Below are 17,313 nucleotides of genomic sequence, written 5' to 3'. Positions count from 1 at the left end.
ACTATCTCTTCTGGGGAAACATTTGGTCCAGTCCAGGGATTCTTAACTGGGGGTATCCCTGCCCCTTGGGGGTATGGGCAATTGTCTCTGAACAATTTTGTTAAATTATATTAACTGTCATTTTCAGTTGAGGCATCCTGTTTCTAGCTATCCATATGTAAAGGTTAACTAAGCTGTTGACATCTTTTGCAGCAATATTGGTACCTATTAGAACTGGTGGTGCTAATGATTTTGACAGTCTGGCAAAGGGCATGGGGATGTATTGGACAATCCATTGGGTGTCCGTAATTGTGAAAAGGTTAAGAAGCTAAGCCTTTGTTTCAGAAGAGGTTGGGGCAGAACTTAAAAGCTAAGTTTGTGCAACTGCATCTGCTAATATCTACTGCATGTTATCCTTGTCCCTCTTCCCTCCCTCCCTGCCTCTGTTTTATCTATTGCCAAAACATTAGATTTGAGCTGTTTGGAGCTGGAATCGGCTTCTCTTACTTGTGGTACTCCACATGTATCATGCACACTGATGGCACTATACAGTATAAATGTTATAGTATTATAGCTGCAGAAACTTGCCTTTAAGAACTACAGAACTGCCCAGAAACCAACATTTTTCTTATATGCAACAATGGCTGCAATTTTATGCATACTTATTTGAGATTAAGCTCCATTGATCATAGTGGGAATTGTTTCTGAGTAAACATGCATAAGATTGTACAACTTGTATATTTTTAAATGAGGTGTCTTAGCCTTATTCCTTCATGAGCTCTCATATATTTAGTTTGCTGTGCTCACAGTGTTACTGAAATTGTTCAACCAGTAGTCTAGGCTGGTTCTTCTGCTGAGAAGAATCTTGTAGCCCAGAATGGCAATAGAAACACCTGTCTGAGAAGAAAGGTTTTGTTTCCTGGATAGAAGGTTTAATTGGTGTACTATTAGCACATTGCATCAGTGTTGAATTGATAAAATTGATGGGGTGCGTTGGACAGGCTGTTAAAAATGCCACTAGTGAAATGTGACTGTAAGAAGATCAAGTGGAGATGTTGGCAGAGAGTCACAATTTGTGACAATATCTACAGGTGATCTGTGAATACTCTGTGTAGGCACCCTTCCTAGTGCCTGTGTACCACCCTCCCTAATGCCAGTGAGAAACTAAAGTTTGGAAGTCAGAATTATGATTATGTACACAAAATGAAGTTGCAGTTATTTGCTTGGTTATTCAATATATTCCTTTGGAAAGATCTACTTAGGTGAATTTTACCATGTTTGGGGAAAATGACATGACTAAGGGAAATGAAAGGAGGGAAAGGCGTGGAATCATGGATTAGGTAGCCACAGAACAATACCTGGAGGAACTGAATTTCTTCCTCCAAAAGTTCTATTTTTCTGAACTAGGCACCTAAAATCTTGTGATTGGTACCTATCCTGTTGGTGTGCAAAAAAAACTCTTAGTGCAGATTCAGTAGCTCATTAAAATTTTAAATGATGGTTTGAAATGGCTTTTAATTCACTGAATAATATCTTGTGTATTTTACGATGGTATCTAACAAGTGTGTGACATGGTTTGTTTCATCTGCTTTCTGATCTAATGGCTAATGTGCTAATAAAGTAAACTATTTTGCAGTTGTGCATAGGTGTTGCCTATTCCTTCTCCCCTCCGTTTTCTTTGTGTAATGGTGTAAATTGCAACATGAAGAAATACTGTGGTAAAGGGGACAAGCTCAGGAAAATACATTGTTTTTTCCTTCTGCAGTTCCTTATGGCTCTAACATTCCTCTCTGCTACTTGTCCATGATAGCTACAGCTCATGTCTGCTGGTCAGAGAGAAATGCTGATGAATGTTTGTGGGAAAGAGCTGCTTGGGTGGGACTTCAGCAGGAAAATAGCACAGGTATGATGTTAACCCCTTTGCACATAACAGTCCACAGACATTTACCTTTTGACTTTTTTTTTAAAAGCTCACTTCTGGTTTGAGAAGTACACTACACTGAAGAAAATAACACTGAATGTAGTTTAGCCCCATCTGCATGAAATCATAGAGTTGGAAGGACCTAATAGGTCATCTAGTCCAACCCGCTGCCTTAGGCAGGAAATCCTCTTAGAGCATCTCCAACAGGTGCTTGTTGAGCCTCTGCTTGAATATCTCTAGCAAGGGAGAGTCCAGCACCTCTCTCGGCAGTCTGTTCCACTGCCGAACCGCCCTGACTGTCAGGAATTTTTTCCTACTGTCTAATTGAAATCTCCTCTCTTGAAGTTTGTACTCATTTGTTCTAGTTCTACTTTCAGAGACAGCTGAGAATAAATTATTCCCTTCGTCCATCTGACAGCCCTTTAGGTATCTGAAGAGAGCTGTCATATCCCCTCTCAGCCTTTTCTTCTCCAGGCTGAACATACAAGGTTCCCTCAACCTTTCCTCGTAGGCCTTGTCCTCCAGCCCCCTGATCATCTTCGTCACTCTCCTCTGAACCTGCTCCAGTTTGGCTGCATCTTTCAGCAACAGCAGGACAGATCATATTTTTAGTAAGTGTTTTGAAAATGAATTTTGTAGTATGCAAGACATTTTGTGCCTCCTTATTTCTTAAATTATTCAGTTCTTGAAATTACCACATCGAGTCAACATTTTAGTATTTAAATAGCATAAACCTTGAACTATATATTGAAATTTCTGTTAGCAACCCTACTCCTTCACCCCCACCATTCACTTTCCTGAATTATGTCAACAGATTCTGTATCCCTTTCATGATGGCAATCTCATGGATTTTTCTGGTGATTAATCTAAGGCATTGTATTAATCATCTCCAGAATTATATAGGTTACTCTGCTGATTCTATTGATATGGACTAGTTTGGATTATATAACCACTTGAACTGGCCCTTCATGTTATGTGTGCTTACAGAGAGCACTGGGTCCTGGCCTCTCCTCTCGCATCCAGTGGGAAAAGCCCCAAATCCTGAAACTGTAGGAAGTAGCATATTGTCCAAACAACCCCTCTGGTTGTGCTGATAAAACTACAGAATATCAGAGTAGTAATAAGCCTAGTCATGTTGGGGAACCAGCTATTCCCCTGGGTCCTGGAGATCCTGTGAGCTAGAGAAATCAGTTCTCCTGTGATCTGGAGAAATCACACACTGAAGACACAAGCAGCTTTTAGTTCAGATATATTTCTTTTATTTTCAATTACCTGGTGCACAGACAACGTAGCCAACATGCAGATCAGCTAGGAAGGAATGCACACCAATCTTTTGTTTTGTTTTTTATAGCTTCACTTGCATCTATAGTCACAGGAGACTATCCCACCATCTACTGCATAAAATGAAGTACCTGTGGTTGTTTTTCCCCAAAACCTTGACATGCACATTACATGCATTTTTAGCTTTCCTTTTCTCCAAAACCATATTACTTCCCCATTATGACAACCCCAAATTTTGGTAGTGTAATCTAAGCATCCAACAATATATCATTTCTAACTATTGATATGTTTTGGTGCTGCTCATAATAAAATACTGGTGGAACTTAGCATGGCTCATTATGAAGACACTGGTTCATGTCAAAATAAGTTCAAAGCACATTCCTAAGTGAAAACATCTTCAACTAATAAGTATCTTGCTTCAAGCTTGTACTAAGGTTACGCGCAGATTATATGGACTTTTCAATACAATGGAAAAGCTTGTGACATACAACATGCATTTGTGCATATAATGCTGGAGGTCTGGTTTAGAGGATGGAGCCTCCGTTTTAACATCTGAAGGTTGCCAGTTCGAAGTCACCAGCACGGTGAATGGCGAGACGCGTGAATGGTGAGACCTTGAAGCAGCTGACGAGCAGAGTTATTCCACCTGCTCTTTGGAGTGAGCGATGCCCTTCAAGTGAGAGATGAAGGAACTGCTTGTCAGCCTGCGTGGGAGGAAACTGGAGGCCAGAATGTCATACCAGATCAGAAAAGATCCACCTGAAATGTTGTGGTTCTTGAAAGATAGAACCTTTCTTCAATTGTAAAAATCCCTACAGGGATTTAAAACAGCCTGCCTATGTAAACAGCCTTGAATTAAAGTCTGAGGAGAAATCAACGACATATAAATACCTGTATTATTATTACGTATTATATAATGAGCCAGCTCAGCCTTCAATTTCACTACTAGTATTAGTTCGGAAGACTCCTGTCCCATCAGAACTGACCCCTTAATGTAAGCTGCCTGAAATGCCCTTTTTGCACATGGCAGGAAGTATAACTGAGGTTCAAAGTTATATTGTAAATTTAGAACTTGTTTAAGGGCCCAATCCTATCCAACATTCCATGGCTGATGCAGCTGGACTGCAGCCTCGATATAAAGTAACAAACATTCCCTTACCCTGAAGAGCCCTCTGTGACTAACCCCAAACCGCAGGCTGCAGCACAAACCCCACTGCCATGGCTGTATCAGTGCTGGAAAGCTGAATAGGAATGGGCCCAAAATCTAGGACTAAAATACTTGAAAAGCTTTAGAACTAACTTGCAATGTAACTACCACCCTGAAGTGAAATATAACCATGCAGACTGGTATGATTGCAAAAAGCATGTTATTCAAAATCTTTATCTCACTCTGCCTAAACTATAGGAGAGATTGCCTCCTTTTGTCCTAAGAAATAGGATAATAGCACCACATTCATCAATAGCAGCAAGTGCTACTGATGATGAGTAATACGGGTAGTGGGGAGTTTTAATTTCCTGAAGGTAATCACCATCCTCTCACAGGCCACTGAATGGCAAGACAGCTTGGTGAGGCTAGCAGCAAGTGAAATGTTATAAAGCTGATGTGATAACAGAGCAAATGATGTCTGTCTTGTGCAATAAAAGATGCTGCACGCTTTCAGATTTGGATACTGTGATATGCATCAGCTGTGTGCGCTTGGTGTTATTGCTTCTCAGCATCTGTGTGACCTATCAGTGTCAGCAATGCTGCCTAGGCTCCAGCATCAGACAGCAGTTTTCTGTGGGTGGGAGAGCTTACTGTTACTTTGGCTTATTCTCTACCATTTCCCATACAGTTGACTGTACCTGCAGTTTCCAAATGGAGCGTTGGAACCCATCAGCGAGCAGAGGTGTATACACAACAGACTGACAGAAGGCCAATTTAGAGGGTGGGTTGGGGACTGGCTTCAATGTCAAGGAATGATTTGAAATGCATCTGGCACCCCTATCAGCCATGATGGCTATATGGAGTGTCCATGTTCATGGGGAATGGTATGCAACTGAATACCAGCTGCTAGAGAGAAACAACTGGAGCAGGCTGTTGCAGTCATGGCCTGTTTGTGAGCTTCCTGGAGGAAAATGTGTCTTTCCTGGAGCTGTTTTACCCCAACAGAGGCAGCCATTGGGATTTTAATACATGGGCTTGCATTTCATGTGCAATTGGATGTTTATATATGAGAGAGAGTACTTTTTTGGAAAGCCAGCAAAAGAAAATAATAATAATAATAATAAATAATAAAACTTTATTTATATCCCGCCCTTCTCCCTAAAGGGACCCAGGGCGGCTAACAACATATAAAAAAAAACATTTAAAAACATAGATTAAGACAAATTGCAGATAAAAACATTAAAAACACATTAACAGCGACCTTAAAAAACAGTAGTCAGATTAAAAGACAGAATAAAAAGAGTACAAAAGAGCAAGTCACAGAGGAGTCAGGCCTGTAAAAACTACAAAATGTGTAAAAAATGTTAAAAAGGCCAAAGAATCAGAAGGCTTGAGTAAACAGCAGTGTCTTCAGGCTTCGCCGGAAACTCTCAAGAGAGGGAGCCATTCTCAAGTCAAGGGGAAGGGAGTTCCATAATGTTGGTGCCACTACCGAGAAGGCCCTATTTCTTGCAGCCGCCCCCCGGACCTCCTTGGGTGGCGGCACTTGTAAAAAGGCCTTCTCTGATGACCTGAGAGGGCGAGCCAGATTGTACGGGAGTAGGCAGTCTCTAAGACAGGGGTGCTCAATAGGTGGATCGTGATCTACCGGTAGATCGCGAGGCAAAATGAGTAGATCGCGGAGCCCTATCTCTCCAAACTGTTAATATGTCAGTTTTGTCTAGTGACTAGACGAAACTGACATATTTAGCTGACACTAAACTGACACTGAAACTGACACTTTAGCTGCTCTTCAGGCATGCAGCAACAAAACTGACGAAACTGACTAGACTCTAGTCAGTTTCATCAGTTTCCCTGAAGAGCAGGAGCTAAAGTGGGCAGCTGTGCCTCTTGGGGGGACCTGTGGCTGCCCCCAGTATGTGGGGTGGGGAGAGAGGAGAGGCCTCCTGTGTGCTTCCTGAAGCATCTGGTGGGCCACTGTGGGGCACAGGAAGCTAGACTTGGTGGGCCTCCTCTGACCTGGTCCAGCAGGGGCTCCATACATCAAAGGGGGTGTCTGTCAGACGCTTCCTTCCCCCCTGGTAGATCTCCGGGCCTTGCTGGGTTTCAAAGTAGCTCTCAAGCCAAAAAAGTGTGAGCATCCCTGCTCTAAGATATCCTGGCCCAGAGCAGTATAGGGCTTTAAAGGTCAAAACCAGCACCTTGAATTGGGCCCGGAAATGAATGGGCAGCCAATGTAGCCCCCGGAGAAGTGGACTGACAGAGTCAAACTGCCTAGCTCCAGTGACCACACGGGCCGCCGCATTCTGCACTAGTTGCAGTTTCCGAACCGTCTTCAGGGGCAGCCCCACATAGAGCGTGTTACAATAATCTAACCTCGATGTCACCGTGGCCAGGTCTGCACGATCCAAGTACGGCCGCAGCTGGCGCACCAGCCGAAACTGAGTGAAGGCCCCCCCTAGCCACAGCCGCCACCTGGGAATCCAGGAGCAGCTGCGAGTCCAGGAGGACCCCCAAGCTGCAAACCTGCTCCTTCAGAGGGAGTGCAACCCCATTCAGAGCAAGCCGATAATCCAGCACCTGCATCGAGGATTTCCGAACCAGGAGAGCCTCTGTCTTATCTGGATTTAATTTTAGCTTGTTAGCCCCATCCAGATCCTTACTGCTTCCAGACAGTGCTCCAGGCCCTCAACCGCCACCCTGGAATCTGGAGGAAAGGAGAGATAGAGCTGGGTGTCATCAGCATATTGATGGCACCTCACTCCAAACCCCCGGATGACCTCTCCCAGCGGCTTCATGTAGATATTAAATAGCATGGGGGACAGAATTGAACCCTGCAGCACCCCGCACCTCAAAGGCCAGGGTGTTGAGCAGGCATCCCCCAGCACCACCATCTGGGACCGACCCTCCAAGTAGGAGCAGAACCACCGCAAAACAGTGCCTCCAACTCCCAACTCGGCCAGTCGGCCCAGAAGGATACCATGGTCGATGGTATCGAAAGCCGCCGAGAGGTCCAGCAGGACCAACAGGGATGCACTCCCCCTGTCCAGTCCCTGGCGTAGATCATCCACCAAGGCGACCAAGGCTGTTTCTGTTCCGAAGCCCGGCCTGAAACCAAATTGAAAAGGATCCAGATAATCCGCTTCATCCAAGACCCTCTGGAGTTGGGTCGCCACCACCCGCTCAATTACCTTGCCCAGAAACGGGATGTTGGAGACTGGCCGGTAGTTATTCAACACAGTGGAATCCAGGGAGGGCTTTTTCAGGAGGGGGCGAACCACCGCCCGCTTCACGGCGAGCGGCAACGTCCCCTCCACCAAGGAAGAAAGAAAGAAGAAGAAAATGCACATTATTCTGCTTTATCCATTGTCCTTGGCCCCAGCTTTCCGCCATCTTCATACGCTGTCACAATTTATATAGTAGGAGTCTAATAATCCAGAATACAGTCCATTTGCACAAAGAACTATGGCAGATCTTCAAGACATATATTTAGGACACAGAGAAATACTATTGGTCTGAATTAAGATTTTGTGACCCTTTGTAATATTTTTTTTGTTATTGCAAAGGTTTGTGTTGAGTAACTAAAATGAAGAACACATGCCTCTTATGATGTGGATGTCCGGAATGGGGAGTCTTTTAACAAGCTGTGGTGCCAGAGTGTCTGAATATTCACTATCCTCTTTATTAACTGTTGTTAAGAAAAACTATTGATGTGGCAGGAAAATCTTTCAAGGCATCCCTGCTACACTAAGTATCTAAAAATGCAATTCATCAACTACTTAAGGCAAATTATTTGGTTCAAGTCAGTTGAGTCCTATTGACGTCAATGGGACTAAATTGATTTAAATTCAAGAAGTTTAACGTAGATGGATTGGACTGTGCAAGAGAATGCATCAAAGTTTCACATGTTTAGTGCACTTAAGGCTGGTACTTAGAACATTGGTGGTGGTGGGAGACAATTGCGCTTCAAGTCATAAGTTTATATAACAAAATTACAAAAACAAAAACAGCCATGCTGCTCAAGCCTATGTATGTTTACTTGGAAGAAAGTTCCACTAATTTAAATGGGATATTATCCAAATTAATTGTAAATAGTATGACAGCCAAAGGCTTTAATTTAAACTGCATTTAACTCAAAGTTATATTCTTTTAAACATATATGTTTAGGATTGCTCTACACTACTGAGGGAAAATATTTTTGATTGAGGCAAAATAACTAAGGACAAGTCAATGATACAGTCTTGATGGTGCACTGGTTTGGGAGTTGGACTTATCCAGGTTCAAATCCCCACTTAGACATGAAAGTTCCTGGGTGACCTTGGTGAGTCTCTCTCACTCAAGTACCTCACGGAGTTGTTGTGAGGGCAAAGGGAGGGGAGGAGCTATGTAAACCACCCTGAGCTCCTCAGAGCAGTGATTGTCAACCTTTTCCATCTCATGGCACACTGGCAAGGCCTCCGATCTTTAAAAAGGGAAAGAGAGGGGACCCTGGAAACTATAGGTCGGTCAGCCTAACATCTATACCGGGTAAGATGGTGGAATGCCTCATCAAAGATAGGATCTCAAAACACATAGACGAACAGGCCTTGCTGAGGGAGAATCAGCATGGCTTCTGTAAGGGTAAGTCTTGCCTCACAAACCTTATAGAATTCTTTGAAAAGGTCAACAGGCATGTGGATGCGGGAGAACCCGTGGACATTATATATCTGGACTTTCAGAAGGCGTTCGACACAGTCCCCCACCAAAGGCTACTAAAAAAACTCAACAGTCAGGGAATTAGAGGACAGGTCCTCTCATGGATTGAGACCTGGTTGAAGACCAGGAAACAGAGAGTGGGTGTCAATGGGCAATTTTCACAATGGAGAGAGCTGAAAAGCGGTGTGTCCCAAGGATCTGTCCTGGGACTGGTGCTTTTCAACCTCTTCATAAATGACCTGGAGACAGAGTTGAGCAGTGAGGTTGCAAAGTTTGCAGACGACACCAAACTTTTCTGAGTGGTGAAGACCAGAAGTGATTGTGAGGAGTTCCAGAAGGATCTCTCCAAACCGGTAGAATGGGCAGCAAAATGGCAGCTGCGTTTCAATGTAAGTGTAAAGTCATGCACATTGGGGCAAAAAATCAAAACTTCACATATAGGCTAATGGATTCTGAGCTGTCTGTGACAGATCAGGAGAGAGATCTTGGGGTGGTTGTGGACAGGTCGATGAAAGTGTCGACCCAATGTGCGGCGGCAGTGAAGAAGGCCAATTCTATGCTTGGGATCATTAGGAAGGGTATTGAGAACAAAACGGCTAGTATTATAATGCCATTGTACAAATCTATGGTAAGGCCACACCTGGAGTATTGTGTCCAGTTCTGGTCGCCGCATCTCAGAAGGGATATAGTGGAAATGGAAAAGATGCAAAAGAGGGCAACTAAGATGATTACTGGGCTTTGGCACCTTCCTTATGAGGAAAGGCTACGGTGTTTGGGCCTCTTCAGCCTAGAAAAGAGACGCCTGAGGGGGGACATGATTGTGACATACAAAATTATGCATGGGAAGGATAAAGTGGATAGAGAGATGCTCTTTACACTCTCACATAACACCAGAACCAGGGGACATCCACTAAAATTGAGTGTTGGGAGGGTTAGGACAGACAAAAGAAAATATTTCTTTACTCAGCGTGTGGTTGGTCTGTGGAACTCCTTGCCACAGGATGTGGTGATGGCATCTGGCCTGGACGCCTTTAAAGGGGGATTGGAAAAGTTTCTGGAGGAAAAATCCATTACGGGTTACAAGCCATGATGTGTATGTGCAACCTCCTGATTTTAGAAATGGGCTATGTCAGATGCAAGGGATGGCACCAGAATGCAGGACTCTTGTTATCAGGTGTGCTCCCTGGGGCATTTGGTGGGGCCACTGTGAGATACAGGAAGCTGGACTAGATGGGCCTCTGGCCTGATCCAGTGGGGCTGTTCTTATGTTCTTAAGGCACTAAAATTGTCAAGGCACACCATCAGGTTTTTGACAATTGACAAGACACACCATGCTGCCAATGGGGGCTTATATCCCCCAATGGCCCTACTAATAAATGACACTCTCCCAAATTCCCATGGCACACCTGGGGACCATTCACGGCACACCAGTGTGCCATGGCACAGTGGTTGAAAATGGCTGCCTTAGAGGCAGTATAAAAATGTGAAAAATAAATAAAATACACTGTAAGGACCAGTGGTGGCCCAGGCTTTTGGGGGACCCTGGAACAAAAGACCTCTAATGGCATACTCTCCCATACTGTGGAAGACACATATGCACTTCATCTACCCCTTTGGGAACCAGGCAGGAGATGGATGCGAGGTTGGGGCTGCTTGATACCAGCTGCAGAGGTGTGAGGCTGGTGAGATCGGTGTGTAACTGGCATGGCTTGTGGGCCTGATGGTTGAATGGGGTTGCAGAGGCTGTGGATGGTGGCAGAGCTTGGCCTCCCAAGTCCTGCCTTTGCAGGTTTGCCATGGCCAATGGTTGCCTTCCCCTCCCTTGCCCACCTGGGAGAAGGCTGATGCTGTGGAAGGGATACTGGGGAAGGGAAAGGAAGGAGTATAGTCCCATTGAGGCTTAACAGCTGGCCAAAAAAAACCCTGACCTACTGGCCTAGGAGGAGGCCAGTGAGGAAGAGAACACCCCCCCCCCCCAGGGCAGACAGATGGCTGGGTCGCTCTCAGCCACCGCAAGGGGCCCAGGGAAGGGTACTGAGGCCTGGAGGTGTGGCAACCCCTTCCACAGCAACCATCTGAGGCCCCCTAGCCACCCGTTCATTCGCTCTGCCAGGCTGCTCCCCAGACTTCCCTGTCAGAATTTCCCCACTTGTTTGTTTGACAAACGTGGACCTGACTTGCTGGCCGAAAGCTATGGGGCCCACAAGGCCAGCGGGAGCAGGCCAGTCAAAGATGCGGACAAAGCATTTACATTACAAAATGATATTCGTTCCTCAGAAGTGATACCTGTCCATATAAAATAATAGAAAAATCCAGGATTTTAGTACTATTGTGATGTCCCCTCAGAATGGACATTTCTGTAAATGCAACATTTATGAATTAAATCATTTAATCCAAGCAAGGGTGTACATGCACCAAATAGAGACATATTACTTCCTTATGCTAAAACAGATGAATACAGCAACTGAAATTCAAGGATCTTTGAAAGAGCTTAATATGCTAATTATTTCCATGCAAAGAATTGTCTATATTGTTTACCCATTGAAGAATTATCTTGATAATCTCAAAAAGGTAAAGAGGGCCCTGGCATCCTGTAGAGCAGCGATTTTCAGTCTTTTTCCTATGGCACACTTACAAGGCACTAAAATGGTCAAGGCACATCATCAGGTTTTTGACATTTGACAAGGCACACCATGCTGCCAGTGGGGGGCTCACATTCCCCGTTGGTCCTAATAATAAATGACCTTCCCCCAAATTCCTGTGGCACACCTATGGACCACTTGTGGCACTCCAGTGTGCCATGGCACAGTGGTTGAAAATGGCTGCTGTAGAGATTAATTTACTGTGGTAGCAGTTTGTGATGTTGAAAGATTGTGTATTATGTGATCTTATGAGTGCTTTTTTTTTTTTTTTGCAAATTAATATTACTCCAACATACTTTCACAATGAACACAGACAACTTTCAGGGCTGAAAATGAGGCAAAGTGAAATGTAGTCCAGGCGGTGTGAACATTTTTTTCATTGAACTGTAAGGAATTTTTAAAGACTATATAGTTATTTTATTTTTTTCAACAGAAGCTTTTGTAATGGGAATAAAAAAGCAACTTTCACTTTTCCGCAGCGAGCAGGGTTCGAACCTGCGCGGGGAGACCCCATTGGATTTCAAGTCCAACGCCTTAACCACTCGGCCATCGCTGCTACACAATCTCAGACTGGAAACAGAAGTATTTAGTAGAACGGGAAGCGTTGTCTAGAGCGAGCTTTGCCTGTCAATCACTTGAAGAGCACCCACTTAGAAAGCAGTCCATTCCCGCTCCGCCAATCCAAGCCTCACAGAGGCGGGTTCTGCGCAGAAACACCTCTCGATGCCTTTTTCTTACCGAAGGAAGAAAACTCTTACCGACTCTTCAGTCGACTGCAGGAAGCCCGTCGTGTAGTGTCTGCTTGGGAGCTGCTGGCGCCAATGCCCGTTGTTTCCCCCTCACGAACACGGCGCCTCCCGCCCCCTCCCCGTTTTGTCTTCCCTGTAAGGAGCCTCTCTCTGCTCCCTCACACAGTGTGCACAGGGCAGTTGCAGGAAGGTCGTCGACCTCCAGGGGGAAAGTTCCTGAGGGGAGAGCTGGGCTCAGAAACGTCGCCCTCAGTAAGAGGCGCCAGTTCTCCTCAGAGAGAGTAGCCCCGCTTTAGGAACACATTTTCCCCCTAAATCTTTGTGTCACTCCAGCCCCAGACCTCATCCCTCAGCTTCGAAGAGAAGTGTAGCCAGGGACGTGCCGTGGGTGGGGAGGCAGGCGAGGCAGTGCCTCCCCGCCAGAGTCCTTTGGAAAGTGCCCTCGCTGTGTGAGGCGCACAAGCACTCAACTCACAGCGATGGCGCTTTTCAAAGGACTCTGGTGGGGAGGCTCTGCCTCACCTGCTTCCCCACCCTGTGCCTCACATGGCGGCAGTGCTTTCGAAGGACTCCAGTGGGGAAGCTCTGCCTCACCTGCCTCTCCATGCCATGCCTCACAGGGCTATGCCTCACCTGCCTCCCCACCCCATCCCTCACATGGTAGTGGCACTTTCAAAGGACTCCGGTGGGGAGGCTCTGCCTCACCTACCTTTGCACCCACCACACATCCCTGGTTCTGTGTGTAGAAGAGGGTGGCCTGGCCGCTTATGGGATGGGGATGTAGACTAGCCTTTAATGGGTCCTCAGACACAGACACAGACATAGTAATACTTTCTGTAACATTGGTTGGTTATAGCACTCTTTGTCCAGGATGTAATTTTTACAGTACATGGCAGTGATTCCCATATTTTTTAGCACCGGGACCCACTTTTTTAAACCACTCTATTGGAACTTAGACCACCTAGGTTTACCAGACTTTTGAAAAAGGAGATCTGGAAAGAAAAAAATATTTATTTATTTATAAGTACAGTAATAATAGCCTGATAAAAAGACTCTCAAACATTTTTCTCCCTATATTTACACATGCTTGCAAACTGCAGGAGCTGAGCTCTTTGCATGGTAATGAGAGCTACAGTATCTGATTTTTGAATAGCTTCAGGACTTGAGGCAATTAGTTATCTGATCATTCCATCACCCTTTGGTAATCCACCAAAAATCCACTGGTTGGCGACCCACCAGTGAGTCCCAACCCACAGTTTGGGAACCACTGGTACACAGTATTATAAAAATAAGAAAAAGATTAAAATCCATAAAACTGTTCAAACATTTGGTGGGGAAAAACACAGCTGTTTGCACTGTACTATAATTTTTACTGTACAGCATTTTGTGTATGTGTGTTAGTGAGGTGGGTGCCACCCCCTACTGCACAGCAACTCTTCTGATTAGGGTCCAAAGTCAGGTAAAGATGCCCTGGTGTGGCAATATAAAATGGTCATTTTATTCCATAATAAGGTGCGTTGATGGGAAGAATGGGGTTACCAGGTGCAAAGCTTCACACATCTATCAGATAGTGCTCACAATTTCATTGAGAGAGATACAGCCTCCATACCCGCATTGTATTGTGAGCTTTATATAGATATATAAATGTGGAACTCACTAATGCGACAATCCTTTCCATACTTTCCTGGGAGTAAATCTGATTGACTATAACGGGACTTACTTCTGAGTAGACATGCATAGGATTGGGCTCTAAGCCAAGCACAACCTGTCTTTCATGTATGGTGATTCACAGGACCTATGAGCCAAGGAAGTTTTATTTAGTTGAAATAAGACTCTGAATAATCAACTGCTGTTACTGCAGCAATATCTACTGCATGGAGAAGGGACTCATATTAAATTTAGTGTCTCTGAAGAATGGAGACTGTGGCTGCAATCCTAACCACACTTTCCAGAGAGTAAGCCCCATTGAACAAAATAGGACTTCTGAGTAGACCTGGTTAGGCTTGTGCCCTATATAATTTAACATCTGATAGCATAAAGGACTATCACAAGCAACTGTTTTAGATTAAAGTTATTCAAAATTCAAAAAGAGGAATTCATTTTTCAAAAATACTTGCATGCCATAATTACAGTACTGTCCTGAAACAAGTTTATTTATTGTATTGGAAATCTTTTAATTATGGAGAAAACAGTTTTAACGCAGTTGCATAGATCCTGTTATTGATGTCAGAACTTCAAGATTCCACTTTGAACATTTTGGTAGGAGAAGAAATTTTCCCCCTCTTTTCTGCTTACATTTTATTTGGTAATTAACTACTTTATTATGTCATTCCACAATTCAGTTTTCTAAGTAGGAACACAAGTATAAAAGTTTGGTGTCAGACTATGGCTAATTTAATCCAAATTTCCATCACTGACTATCCAATGGAAATAAATGAGGATTGGACTGATTAAGGAGAAATTTCAGAGAAATTGCAATGCTAATCTCTAGCAACAAAAAAGAGAGTGTGCTATGATACTTCAGAAACTGAACTGGGTATTATGACATTTTAGTCAATAGTCTACTTAATCAGACTGAGAAACTGACAACTGTTCGTGAAGGTGGGTTAAGATGCAGTTATGACATAACTGATCCTCTAGTCCAGGGGTGCCCAAACCCCAGCCCGGGGGCCACTTGCGGCCCTTGAGGCCTCTCAATGCGGCCCTCAGGGAGCCCCCAGTCTCCAATGAGCCTCTGGCCCTCCTGAGATTTGTTGGAGCCCACATTGGCCTGATGCAACTGCTCTCAGCCTGATGGCCAACTGTTCAACCTTTCACATGAGCTGTGGTATGAGGGCTCCCTCCATTGCTTGCTGTTTCACATCTGTGATGCAGCAGTGGCAGCAAAGGAAAGGCAAGCCTTGCTTTGTGCAAGGCCTTTTATAGGCCTTGAGCTATTGCAAGACCTTCATTCATTCATATAAGTTCATCTTTAATAAATTCATTTATGTAAACTTATGTAAATTTATTCAAATTTTAAATGTAAATTAATTCTTTCCCCCCCGGCCCCCGACACAGTGTCAGAGAGACGATGTGGCCCTCCTGCCAAAAACTTTGGACACACCTGCTCTAGTCCAGTGGTTCTCACACATTTAGCACCAGGACCCACCGGGACAGAATGGGAATCTGTTGGGACCCACCGGAAGTGATGTCATGACTGGAAGTTACATAATCAAGCAGGAAAATTTTTTAACTACCCTAGGCTGCAATCCTAGCCACACTTACCCAGGAGTAAGTCCCATTTACTATAATTGTTAAAAGAATATACATAGTAGCTTATTAAAAGTACAGGTCTGTAACATTTCCTCTAATGCAGTCACATACTGTGGTAGCATCAAGTCTAATATATTAAAAATAAAATATTGAAATGCATGGGGAACCACCTGAGATTGTCTCGCGACCCACCTAGTGGGTCCTGACCCACAGTTTGAGAAACACTGCTTTATCCAGCTTCAGAGGCAACTTTGAGTCCTCTGTAGTCCTCTCTTGCTTCTCCTCAGATGGCAGCAGATTATGAATCTGGAAAGTGACAACAGAAGCTATCAGGAAAAGAAGTATTACAACTCTGCTTGTTATACTTGAAATGGTCCTTGTGCTTGCAACTGCAATGAAGTGTTACGATTCATTTTGGGAGTTTTGCAGTTACCCAGTAAAATGGACTTGTGAAGCACTCAACCTAAAACAGGCATTTTGTCATGAATATAATTCAGGTTGGATATGCTCAGTCCTCAATCTCACTGTGCTGTATGGCCCTTTGAATAGCTTATTAATGTTGATCATTAACAGTTAACAGCAGTTTACTGTTAACAAGGTCTGCAGTTAACAAGGAATGTACTGTACTCATTGCCGAATGTACTGTACTCATTACTTACAACATGATGGGTATGAACAACCTACATCCAGTATGTATTTTTGTTATTTTCTGGGACTTTTTAATGAGCAGGTGCAAGATAATTTCCCAAAAAGGCACCATTATTTGTTTATTCTTTTTAACTCACCATCATGTCCAGATTAATTTTACCCAAACATGTCAAGAGCTGGCACATAGCTCAAACCCTAGGTTACAACATGGGCCCATCTTCAGGATTTCATGAACCCATCACCTGTCATTCCCCTTTACAGGGACAACTTGACAGTTGATCCTGCTATGTTGTTTATGCTGTTCCCCACTAGGTGACATATATATGAACTAGTGTTGCATACCTGGCTGCAGTGGCTGCAACAGGTGGCTAGTGTGCACGTATGATGGTGGCTGGCAAATCTGCTCTGCTGACCATGGTATGATGTGGTAGATATATTGTTTGGCCAGCCAGAAAGAAGGGTGAAAAAGTGAGTCACCACAGCTCCTTTTCTCGCCCAGCAGTGGCTTATCAATGTGTGCTGATACTGTCTTGTCACCCTTCTTTCTTTCCAGGCCAACTGAAAGAAGTCAGCAAGTGGCATGGTACTCAGTTTTGAAAGCTGGAGGGAAAGAAAGAGGAAGTGAGGCTAGGCAGGGCAAAGGGCATGCCATGGGTGAAAAACTGAAGTGACCTGCTGAATATTGGGGGTCTTGGCCAAAGCAACCCTTCCAATATTCCTGGGATTTATCTCATCTAGGGCCCCTAGACCTGGCTACTGTTCAAACTGCAAAGGCCTGAGCCTAAAAAAAAAAAAAAAAAGATGGCTGCAGCACTAGAATGATCCACTTAAGATCAAGCCATGCCTCAGTTCTGTGTACTGTCACACCTTCTGAAGATTTCGCTAGCTTTAAGCAATTTATGTCTCTCAGTGTCTGCTCAATTACAAACATATTCTAGAATTGGAGGATTACTGGAGTACAAAAGTGAAATTCATTGTTGCCAGTACTGCATTATAAAA

General features: G+C 44.2%; 1 non-coding gene across 1 annotated transcript; it reads right to left on the bottom strand.

Moving 5' to 3' along the window:
* Nucleotides 1–12,139: 12,139 nt before the first annotated feature.
* On the bottom strand, nucleotides 12,140–12,221 carry TRNAS-UGA (transfer RNA serine (anticodon UGA)). Its single transcript has one exon. It is a non-coding gene; the product is annotated as a tRNA-Ser (tRNA).
* Between the last annotated feature and the right edge of the window lie 5,092 nt (nucleotides 12,222–17,313).

Source organism: Tiliqua scincoides, chromosome 3, assembly GCF_035046505.1.
Source record: "Tiliqua scincoides isolate rTilSci1 chromosome 3, rTilSci1.hap2, whole genome shotgun sequence".
NCBI classification, from domain to species: domain Eukaryota; kingdom Metazoa; phylum Chordata; class Lepidosauria; order Squamata; family Scincidae; genus Tiliqua; species Tiliqua scincoides.
This window is presented reverse-complemented; position numbering and strand designations above follow the sequence as displayed.